Raw genomic sequence first — 12,373 nt, 5'->3', positions numbered from 1 at the left:
CACTTAATAATCTAAATGCACAAAACAAAATTTTAAATCCACCTCCAGAGTAGATACAATTGTCTGTGGACAATCAAAATCTCAGTAAAAAGGTAATTTTGTCAGCAGTCAAATGTAGAATATAAAACCCAAAAAGGCTCCATCAGGTGATTTACCAGAGAACCAAGGGAGGAATCAAGTGGGTATCGTCAAGGAATCCAGGACAGATGATGTGCCCCAGGCTACATGTCTCTGTTAGTCCAAAAGACTCCAGATGGGTGATATCTTCCTGGGCAGGCAAGAATAAACTGTTCAAGAATAACTCAAAGACACCTGGATGATTAGAAGCCCACTGTTTATTTTTATACACGAAAAGATCAATCAACAGGTTTATTTCATCAAATGAGGCAGAACCATGATTTATAGAAGTTAGAGAAAGAGAAAAAATTAGCTGCAAAGATTATGAGAACAGCAAGCCTTGTTTGCATTTTATTGGGCAGACTGATTGCCTTGCAGATAACAAAGATGTCAGTCTAGATAGGATTCCTTACAGACATGAAAAAAACAATTTTAGTTGCTTATGGATTCTCCAGATGTCTTGTGAGTTTAGTTTTGCAGCACTGATGTTAGGCTGTCTGTGAGCAATGTCTTCTGTTATGCTTTCAATAGCACCTCCACCTTTGGCCAGGCTGAACCTTTACCCCATGAGAATGTATCAGTCTACTGTACTCTTATCTTTTTTCACCAGCCTCTTCAAAGCTCCCTTCACATCTTTGTTTCTCAAAGTGTAAATGAGAGGGTTGAGAGTGGGTGTAATTACAGTGTACAAAAGGGTTATGAATTTTCCTTTATTGTGTGCATAGGAGCTGTTGGGCTGGATGTAGACAGCGGTGATAGTCCCATAGAAAAGAGAAACTACCAACAGGTGGGACCCACATGTTCCAAGTGCTTTACGCCAGGCTTGAGCTGATCTGATCCTCATCACTGCTTGAACAATGTGCCCATAGGAGACCAAGATGAGCCCCAAGGGGAGGAGGAGCAGTATCAAGGAAGCCATGAAGAGTTGGACCTCATTGGCATGAACATCTACACAGGCCAAATTGAAAATTGATCATGGCAGGTACTTCACAGATAAAGTGATAGATCATATGGTTCCCACAACGAGGTAGCTGAAGGGTGATGGTGCCTTGAATCAGAGTGTTGCCTATGCCACTCAACCACGCCATTCCTGCAAGACACTGGCAAAGTCGTGGGTGCATGACTGTGGCATAATGTAGTGGTCGGCAAACAGCAGCATAGCGATCAAATGCCATTACTGCAAGGAGAACACATTCAGTGGATCCCAGTGCCAGGGACACGTAGAGTTGAATGGCACAGCCTATAGGACTAATTGTCTTGGCTGGGCCCTGGAGGTTCCACAAAAGCTGGGGAACGATGCTGGTGGTAAAGCAGAGGTCAACAAAGGAGAGATTGGTGAGAAAGTAATACATGGGGGTGTGGAGCACAGAATCCAAACAGGAGACCAGGATAATTGCTGTGTTGCCTATCAGTGTCAGCAGATAAGAGATCAGCACAACAACAAAGAGGATCTTCTCAAGCCGTGGCTGATCAGAGAAGCCGACCAGTATGAAATCATCTCCCAAGCTCTGATTAATTGTCTTCATCACCCTACTCATGAGAGGAATGGAGAAAAAAATATATAGGAGTGTTAGTGTTATGTGACTGGAATCAGAAATACACTGAAGAGAAACTGATGCTCAAGGTGGAGAATGGGTGTGTGTTGAATATGAGGGACAAGGTGGAGGGGAAGAGATGTTGGAAGGAGGGGTGAAGGAAAGGGGAGAGAGACATGAGAGAGTTCTTGTAAGTTTCCATGAGGAAAGTAAAAGTATGTAAAACTTAAAAAGAACTGTTAAATGATATAGTTACATCAAACAAACAATACAAGAAGTTATCAATAATTAATAATTTCTCATTGTTTCCAAATTCTTTTTTTCTGGACCTACACCCTCTTCTTCATCAGCAGCATCTTTAAGGAGGTATTGTCAAATCAAGAAACAAATTTATAGCTATTTTATCTGTTGTCAGTAATAAACTAGCAAATAAAGATCAGATATATTTTTGAGAAAAGTTTAACATGTTTATTTCAATACCCTACCATGACGGACACAGTTTTCAAAAACAAGCTAAGGATGAAATATGAGATACCAAATCATCATACTTTAATTACTTATTTGATTCCATCTATATATTCAATAGTTTCCTTTAAACATTTTTTTCTTTTTCTTTTAAGATTTATTTATTTATTTGAAAGTCAGAGTTATGGTGAAGCAAAGACACACAAAGAACTCTTCCGTATGCTAGTTCTCTCCACAGATGGCCTCAATAGCCAAGAGCTGAAACCAAGCTGAAGCCAGGAGCCAGGAGCTACTTCCCTGTCTCCTATGTGGGTGACTGGGGCCCAAGCACTTGGGCTATGTTCCACCACCTTTCTCAACTGGATCAGAAGTTGAGCAGCCAGGACAGGAACTGGTGCCCAATGATATGTTGACATTGGTGTCATAGGGAGTGGCTTTAACCACTACAACACAATGTTAGCTCCTCAGCATTTTTCTTCTAATGTAAAAATTAGGCATCTATTTATATTTTAATTTAAAGTTACAGCTTTGTCTTAATTTTCCTTTTATGTACTTTATTTTTTTATTTTTTAAAAACTTTAAAAATTTTGAAAAAATTTTGAAAAAATTTGGCCAGCGCCACGGCTCAATAGGCTAATCCTCCACCTAGCGGCACCAGCACACCGGGTTCTAGTTCCGGTCGGGGCGCCGGATTCTTTCCCGGTTGCCCCTCTTCCAGGCCAGCTCTCTGCTGTGGCCGGGAAGGCAGTGGAGGATAGCCCAAGTGCTTGGGCCCTGTACCCCATGGGAGACCAGGAGAGGCACCTGGCTCCTCCCTTCGGATTGGAGCAGTGCACCGGCCACAGCGCGCCAGCCGCGGCGGCCATTGGAGGGTGAACCAACGGCAAAAAGGAAGACCTTTCTCTCTGTCTCTCTCTCTCACTATCCACTCTGGCTGTCAAAAAAAAAAAAAAAAGGAAAGAAAAGATTAAAAAAAAATTTTGAAAAAATTTGTACATATTTGTTAGGTAGGTACTATGGTGATGGCTTGATACATATATACATTGTATAATATCCAATCAAGGTAAATATATATTTCAATTCAAGTATTTAACACTTCTTTATAGTGAAAGAATCCACAATTCTATCTTCTAATTTCTAATAGAAAAATATATGGTACATTTACATTATTTGTCACCACCTTACTGTGCCATAAACACTAGAGCTTCTTACTCCTATCTATCTATATCTTAGTACCCATTAATCAGTTGGCAATCTAGTTAGAGTGTGTTTACAAAGTCTACAGAAAGAAAAATTCTTGCTAGTTGAAGATAATTTTTTCTGCCTTATTAAAAACATGTTTAGAATTTCTCATTCATATACTAATTAAAGTTAGAGTTTTTTGAACAATTCATTTTTGATGGGTTTGTATTTGGGGTGTAAACTGTATAACACTTAATATTATAAAGTAGCAGAGTAACAAGTCTCTGGCAATCCTATCTCATTCTTTCTATGTACAATTTCCTCCACTTTATCAAAGTCTACTCACTCAGTGACATTCATTTTGGATCAACATTTTACAAGAACTCCATTACCGCGTACAAAATAATTCTCTTCTGAAATCCTCAATCACCTTGTTTTAAGAGTGTGTCAGGGCTATCACTGTGGCAAAACAGGTAAAGCCACTGCCTGCATGCCTGGATCTCATTTGGGCACCGGTCTGAGTTCCAGCTGCTTCACTTCTAATCCAGGTCTCTGCTATAGGCTGGGAAATCAGTGGAATATGGCCCAGGTCTTTCGGCCCCTGCACACATGTGGGAGACCTGGAAGAAGCTCCTGGTTCCTGGCTTCAGGTTGGCACAGCTCCGGCCATTGCAGCCACGTGGGGGATGAACCAGCGGATGGAAGACCTCTCTCTCTCTCTCTCTCTCTCTCTCTCTCTGCCTCTCTGTAACTCTACCTTGCAAATAAATAAATAAATGTAAATGAAAAAGAGTTGTCAATTTGCAGGAGGGCCTATTCCACTGGGCATGCCTGTATCCTAAGATGTAAAGGAATCTCTTCACAAGCTACAATATTTCTCCTCAATGTCTCTCATATTCACTACTGCAAGCCTAGTTTTTAACAAAGTAGGCAACAAATAAACATATTTTGAGTAAACTAGCGCCTCACTCCTTCTATTAAACTGCTTTGCTTCTTAAATAGCCCTCTTAATTAGCAAAAGTTGTTTACAAGATATATTAAACATATAACTGTTTGATATACATATTATAATACTCATTAAAGTACACATTTCTGTTAGAAAGAACATGCATTATTCCCTCACTGTGTGCCCCTCCAATTACTTGATCAAGCAATGTCAATGTATTTAGCAATTATATCGGCTTGTTTTTAAGCATAAAGTGTTGCAAAGTATCCTTCCCGGAAATGTTAGGAATTTTTCTTAAGGTAACAATTATGTATCTCCTAGTTTTAGTCAAATATAGTCATCACGTCCCTATATATTAATCAGCCCAGTTCCATTCAATCTTTTGAACTCATAAGCATCATAATTTACTGCATCTTACATTTAAAGCAATACAAGTGGATTATCTACAGCATTTTTGAATAAATGGAATAATTAGGAGAGTTATGGAAGCAATAGCATATACCATATACACACACGGTCTTCAAAACTTTCATGAAAATTCGTATTATGAGAGAACAATTTCTTTCCAAATTTCAGAGTAAAATAAATATATTTTAATTCCATGTTATATAACTATTCTGAAGTCCCCTGTACATATACAAACATAAATAACCTGGCTTAGTAACATGTGAAGCCAAAACTATGACTTATCAGAAAGAATACATATCTTCAGGATCTTAACAAATTTTACAATTTCAGGATTTGTGTAAGAATTGGAAACCTGTTAAAGTGAAATGAACACTATGAGAAACAGTGACTTGGTCAGCCCTTGCCCTGACTGTTGATGTGCAACTTAATATGTTATCCCTCTTAGTATTTTTTTTGTTTGTTCTACTTAATACTTTTGGTTGAATACTGTAATCAATACACAATTATTCTTAAGTGCTGAAACTTAACTGAAAAGTGATCACTGTTAAATATAAGAGTGGGAATAAGAGAGGGAAGAGATGTGCAATTCGGGATATGCTCAAGCTGACTTACCTCAAACGGTAAAGTTAGAAACATACCAGGGGATTCCAGTTCAATCCCATCAAGGTGGCATGTACCAATGCCATCTCATTAGTCCCAGTGATCAATTTCTGTTCACTATTGATCATAATGATAGGACTAAGAACCAAAGGGATCACATAAACAAGACTAGTGTCTGCTAATACTAGCTGATAGAATCAAAAAGGGAGAGGACGATCCAACATGGGAAGTGAGATACAAAGCAGACCCATAGAATGGCAGATGTCCTAAACAGCACTCTGGTCTCAGAATCAGCCCTTAAGGCATGCGGATCCTGCTGAAAAGCACATGAGAGTATTTCAGGCATGGAAAGCCAAGATACTCTGGGAGAAAAAAAAAAAAAACTAAATGAAAGATCTCCGCGAGTGAGATCCCAGTGGAAAGAATGGGTCATCAAAGAAGGAGGTACCTTTCTCTGAAGGGAGGAGAGAACTTCCACTTTGACCATGGCCTTGTCTAAATATGATTAGAGTCGGTGAACTCAGGGGGCTTCCATAGCCTTGCAGCTCATGACAAGAGCCTAGAGTGATTACTGATGCCATAAACAAGAGTGTCAATTTGTTAAGTCAACAACAGGAGTCACTGTGCACTTAATCCTCACATAGGATCTTTGTCCTTAGTGTGCTGTACATTGAGATTTAATGCTATAACTAGTACTCAAACAGTATTTTTCACTTTGTGTTTCTGTGTGGGAGCAAACTGTTGAAATCTTTACTTAATGTATGCTAAACTGATCTTCCGTATATAAAGATAATTGAAAATAAATCTTGATGTGAATGGAAGGGGAGAGGGAGTGGGAAAGGGGAGGGTTGCGGATAGGAGGGACGTTATGTGGGGGAAGCCATTGTAACCCATAAGCTGTACTTTGGAAATTTATATTCATTAAATAAAAGTTAAAAAAAGAATTTTATGCTTTTAGGTTTTATATTCATGAAATTGTATACAAATTTTATAAATTAAGAATGACAATGAAATTCCCCCAAAGGGTAGTCAAAGTCAAAACTACCCTTTTTTCTTCTTCTTTATTTCTTTCTGCATTTCTCTTTTCCTGAAAGTACACTATTCAAAGTAAAAGCAGCTATAAAAATATTCCCTACCTCAAATAAAACTCTCTTCTTTTTTATCAAATAAAACTCTCTTCTAAAATAATAAGAATAAATACCCTACTTCATCCAGAAAGAAAAACATTTAGTACAAGTAGACATGGAGGCTCAGTGACTTATTGGCTGGAATGAGGAAGGCTGACACAAGCAACTGAAGAAAATAATAATTATGTTTTCTCTACAGAAAGTATGTGTACTAGGGTAGATAGGAAAGAGAAAAGGTATAGTTCTCACCATTTCCTCACCTCTGAAAATTCTGTTCTTTTGCTCTTATAATTAATTTTCTGAGTCGAGAAGATGGTGCTTTCCCACATCACAACTTTCTGAAAATTAATCTCTAATTCTAAGACAAATTTGGAACAAAGTACTATTTCTAGAGCTTGAAATCATTTGAAATTCACCACTGTAGCAGCAAGTGATAATAGGTCCAGACTGGAGCTTTGGGAACCCTATATTCCTCACGGGGCAATTAGTACCAAGCACAAAAGTGACCAAGAGTAATGGACTCCCATGGAAATTGTATGGGAAGGATCACTGAACACTTAGAACTTTCATCTAAAACATTGTCAGGCTCTCATATCACATACTAAAATAAACACTTAATACAGTGAAAATAAAGTTCCCAACCTTAGCAAGGTATATGTGAGGAGGCATGATTTATATGGAATTGCCACTGTTACTTTTAACTTAAAATACTGTGCAATAATACTTTATATTAATTATCAAGACCTCATAAATTGAAGATGTTTATCACAAATCAAAATATGCCAATAAGGTTTTTACATATGAGTCTGCTTCAGAGACTGCTTCAGAATATTTTGTAATTTGTCCAGCATTTCCCAACTTTTCAAAATGTTCACTGAATGCATAAGTGAAAGACTTAGAACATACATTTCTGAGAAATTCACAAAGTACATCAGTATAATAAAGACTATGAATCCTTAAGTTAGATTTATTCCAGAATATATTCAAATCATTCGGACACAAAACAGTTTATTGACTAACATTTGTTAAAAATATTTGTAAACAAGATAGTAGGGTAAGATTTGTGAGATCATGTCATAGAAACATGCCTAAGAACAGACATGGTTGGAAATTGCATAGTGTTTGGCATTTTGTATAGCAGTTAAGACACTACGTGGGACACCTGCATCTCACATTGGAATACTTAAGTTTGAGTCTGAGTTCTGCTGCCAATTTTAGTTATATGCCAATTTGCACACTGGGAAGCAGCAGGTGATGGCTCAAGTGGTTGGTTCCCCACCACTCTTTGGGAGACAAAGATTGAGATTTATGTTCCTAACTTCCTAACTTCAACCTGGCACAATTCTGGCTGTTGTAGGCATTTGTTTTTTTTTTTCAGAAAACTTTTATTTAATAGGTATAAAATTTCAAAAGTACAACCTTTGGATTATAGCAGTTTTTCCCTCCATAACCTCCCTCCCACCCACAAATCATCACATCACCTACTCCCTCTCCCATTCCATTCTTCATTAAGATTCATTTTAATTATCTTTATATATAGAAGATCAACTCATTATATATTAAGTAAAGATTTCAACAGATTGCACCTACAGACACAAAGTATAAAATACTATTTGAATACTACTTTTACCATTAATTTGCATAGTACAACACATTAAGGACAAAGATCCTACATGGGGAGTAGGTGCACAGTAACTCCCATTGTTGATTTAACAATTGACACTCTTATTTATGACGTCAGCAATCACATGAGGCTCTTGTCATGAGCTACCAAGGCTATCCTCTTGAGTTCACCAACTCCGATCTTATTTAGATAAGGCCATAGTCAAAGTGGAAGTTCTCTCCTCCTTTCAGAGAAAGGTACCTCCTTCTTTGATGGCTCGTTCTTTCCGCTGGGATCTCACTCACAGAGATCTTCATTTAGGTCATTTTTTGCCAAAGTGGCTTGACTTCTATGCCTGATTAACTCTCATAGGCTTTTTAGCCAGATTCAAATGTCTTAAGGGATTATTCTGAGGCCAGAGTGCTGTGTAGGGCATTCACCATTTTATGAGTCTGCTGTGTATTCCGCTTCCCATGTTAGGTTGTTCTCTCCTTTTTAATTCTATCAATTATTATTAACAGACACTGGTCTTATTTATGTGATTCCTTTGACAATCCTATCTTTATGATCAATTATGAACTAAAACTGATCACTTTAATTAGTTAGATGGCATTGGTACCTGCCAATGGAATTTGGAAACCCATGGCACGGTTCTAACTCTACCATTAGGGTAAGTCTGAGTGAGTGAGGGCCGAACTATACATCTCCTCCCCCTCTTCACTTTTATTTTTAACAGGGATCAATTTTTTGTTAAATTTAAACACCTAAGAATAAGTGTGTGTAATTAAAGAGATCAGCCAATGGTATTAAGTAGAAAAAAAATACTGAAAAGAATAAAATAGTAAGCTGTTCCTTGCAAGTCAGGACAAGGGCTTATCAAGTCATTGTCAGTTTCACTTCTACGGGTTTCCTTTTAGGTGCTCAGTTAGTTGTCACAGATCAGGGAGAACAAATGACATTTGTTCCTTTTTGGGACTGGCTTATTTCACTCAGCATGATGTTTTACAGATTCCTGCATTCTGTTGCAAATGGCTGGATTTCATTTTTTTAAGCTGTGTGGTATTCCATAGTGTACATATCCCATAATTTCTTTATCTAGTCTTCTGTTGATGGGCATTTAGAGTGATTCCATGCCTTAACTATTGTGAATTGAGCTACAATAAACATTGAGGTGCAGAAAGCTCTTTTATTTCCCAATTTAATTTCCCTTGCGTAGATTTTGAGGAGTGGGATGGATATGTCGTGTGGTAGGGCTATTTTTTGGTTTATGAAGAATCTCCAAACTGTCTTCCACAGTGGCTTTACCAGTTTACATTCCCACCAACAATGGATTAGCATGCCTTTTCTTCACATCCTCTCCAAAAACTGTTGTTAGTTGATTTCTGTATGTAAGCCATTCTAACCAGGGTGAGGTGAAACCTCATTGTGGCTTTTATTTGCATTTCCATGATGGCAAGTGATCTTGAACATATTTTCATGTGTCTGTTTTCCATTTGGGAAATCAAATACCTTGGAATAACCTTAACCAAGGACATCAAAGATCTCTACGATGAGAATTACAAAATCTTAAAGAAATAAATAGAAGAGGATACCAAAAAATGAAAAAATCTTGCATGTTCTGAATTGGAATATCGTCAAAATGTCCATATTCCCAAAAGAAATTTGTATATTCAATGCAATACCAATCAAAATACCAAAGACATTCTTCTCAGATCTGGAAAAAATGATGCTGAAATTCATATGGAGCTACAGGAGATCTCGAATAGCTAAAGCAATCTTGTACAACAAAAACATAGCAGGAGCCATCATAATACCAGATTTCAAGCACACTACAGGACAGTTATAATCAAGACAGCATGGTAATGGTACAGAAACAGATGGATAGACCAATGGAACAAAATAGAAACACCAGAAATCAATCCAAACATCTACAACCAATTTATATTTGATTAAGGATCTAAAACCAATTCCTGGAGCAAGGACTATCTATTCAACAAATGGAGCTAGAAAAACTGGATTTCCACATGCAGAAGTATGATGCAAGACCCCTAGCTTACACCTTACACAAAAATCCATTCAACTTGGATTAAGGATCTAAATCTATGACCTGACACCATCAAATTAATTGAAAACATTGGGGAAAACCTGTAAGATATTGGCATAGGCAAAGAATTCCTGGAAAAGACCCCAGAGGCACAGGCAGTCAAAGCCAAAAGTAACAACTGGGATTGCATCAAATTGAGAAGTTCCTGTACTGCAAAAGAAACAGTCAGGAAAGTGAAGAAGCAACAGACAGAATGGGGTAAATATCTGCAAATTATGGAACTAATAAAGGATTACTTACCAGAATCTACAAAGAGATCAAGAAACTCCACAACAACAAAACAAAAACCCACTTAAAAGATGGGTGAAGGACCTCAATAGATATTTTTCCGAAGATGAAATCCAAGCGGCCAATAGACACATGAAAATATGTTGCAGGCATTTGTAAGAGAGAATCAGCAGATGGGAAATCATTCTCTCTCTCTCTCTTTCTCTCTCTCATTAAACAAATGATAAGACAGGCACTTTGTTATTAAAAATAGTACTATTCATAAAATAGCCAAGATATGGAACCAGTTTAAGTGTCTATAAATTGATGGCTAGATAAAGAAAATTTGGCATATGTCCACAATGGAATATTTTTAGCAATAGGAAAGAATGAAATTCTACAATTTGCAAGAACATGGATAGAATTTTAGGACATTATGTTAAGTGCATATGTTAAGTGCATTATGTTAAGTCAGGCATAGAAAAATAAAACATCACATGTTCTTACTTATATATGAAAGCTAAAATGTTATCTTGTAGAAACAGAAAATAAACTAGTGGTTATCAGCAAGAATCTGGGAAGATTATGGGCAATGAGAATAAAGAAGATGGTTAATACTTACGGGATTGCAGTAGGATATGAGGAATAACTTCTAATGTTCTGTAGCACACAGGATAACTATGGTTGAGATCAATTAATTAAGTATCTCAAAATATCTAGCAACAAGGATTTTCAATGTCCCTAGCAAAGAGAAATGATAAATGTCTGAGGTAATTGACATAAAACTACCCTGCTGTAATCATAACAATTTGTGTATGTATTGAAGTGTCGCAATGTACTCCAAACATATGCAAAATTATTACATCAAGTAAATATTTGTGCTTGTGAGTGATATATGTGTATATATACTATAACGACATCATTTGTAAATCACTAGTTATAAACCTATGGAGTATGTGTATTCTATGAAGAGTAATCATAAACTATGTGGGAATTAACTAGACACAGGAAATCCTTCTAAAATTTATGTTTGAGAAGAGCATAAAACTGACTTAGTTGACTATGTAATACCTAAAAACAAACTGAAAGTGGTTAATATACACAAAATTTGGAAACAGTTGCGGATGTTGTGGCACAGCAACATAAGCTGCTGTTCATACACCTACCTCCTATATTGGAGTGTTTGTTCCTGTTTTGGCTACTCTGCTTCATATACAGTTCCCTGACAATGTACCTATGAGACATAAGATGACGGGTCAAGTACTTGAGTCTGTGTCACTTATGTGAGAAACCCAATTGAGGTCCCTGCTCCTGGCTTTTGCCTCCATCAGCCTCAGCTGTTTTGTTCATTTGGAGACCCAACCACTGGATGAAAGATTTCTCTCTGCCTTTCTTATCACTAGCTTGCCTTTCAAATATGTAACTATTAATCAGATATAATCATCTTAATCATGTATGTTCTTAATATCAGCACTTCTGAATAAACAAAACAAAAAATGACAATGAAAATAAGGAATAAAATTCATAATTACATTTGGGGGATTCCATACTCCATTATTAGTTAGTAACTTTCAAAAACAAAACAGAAAATTGGAAAAATGTAGAATATTTCAGCAACATTATTATGCTATTCCACTTGAGCTACTGTAACAAAAGAACATAGAGTAGATGGCATATACAACAGAAATTTTTGTGACAGTTCTGAAGGTTGGTATGTCCAAGATCAAGGCACCAGCAAATTTAGTGTGAACAAAAATAAAGAACATTATTGAAACATAATTATGGTCCTTTAAAATTCAGCAAAATTTCTCAGGAACTGACCAGTCACTGTTTACAAAGAGGTACAGGGTGCACATAGAACATACCAGCTGGTTTGGGGAGTCCTCAAACAAATCATACTGCAAGGTTAATGAGTTGGCCTGTTGGTAGTGTCATAAGCAGAGAGGTAAACAGCAAGGAGGCACTGAAGTCATCAGCCCCTTCCTGCAGCCTTGCCTGTTCTGTCCTACCCACTCCCTTTTTGTGCAGTGGAAAAATCACAGCTTACAGCTTCCAGTTTCCCACTCCCTGATGCCATTA

General features: G+C 37.2%; 1 pseudogene; it reads right to left on the bottom strand.

The window, feature by feature from the left end:
* Positions 1 to 694: 694 nt before the first annotated feature.
* Positions 695 to 1,643, bottom strand: LOC100339319 (olfactory receptor 2G3-like; annotated as a pseudogene).
* Between the last annotated feature and the right edge of the window lie 10,730 nt (positions 1,644 to 12,373).

Source organism: Oryctolagus cuniculus, chromosome 5 (assembly GCF_964237555.1).
Source record: "Oryctolagus cuniculus chromosome 5, mOryCun1.1, whole genome shotgun sequence".
Classification (NCBI taxonomy): Eukaryota; Metazoa; Chordata; class Mammalia; order Lagomorpha; family Leporidae; genus Oryctolagus; species Oryctolagus cuniculus.
This window is presented reverse-complemented; position numbering and strand designations above follow the sequence as displayed.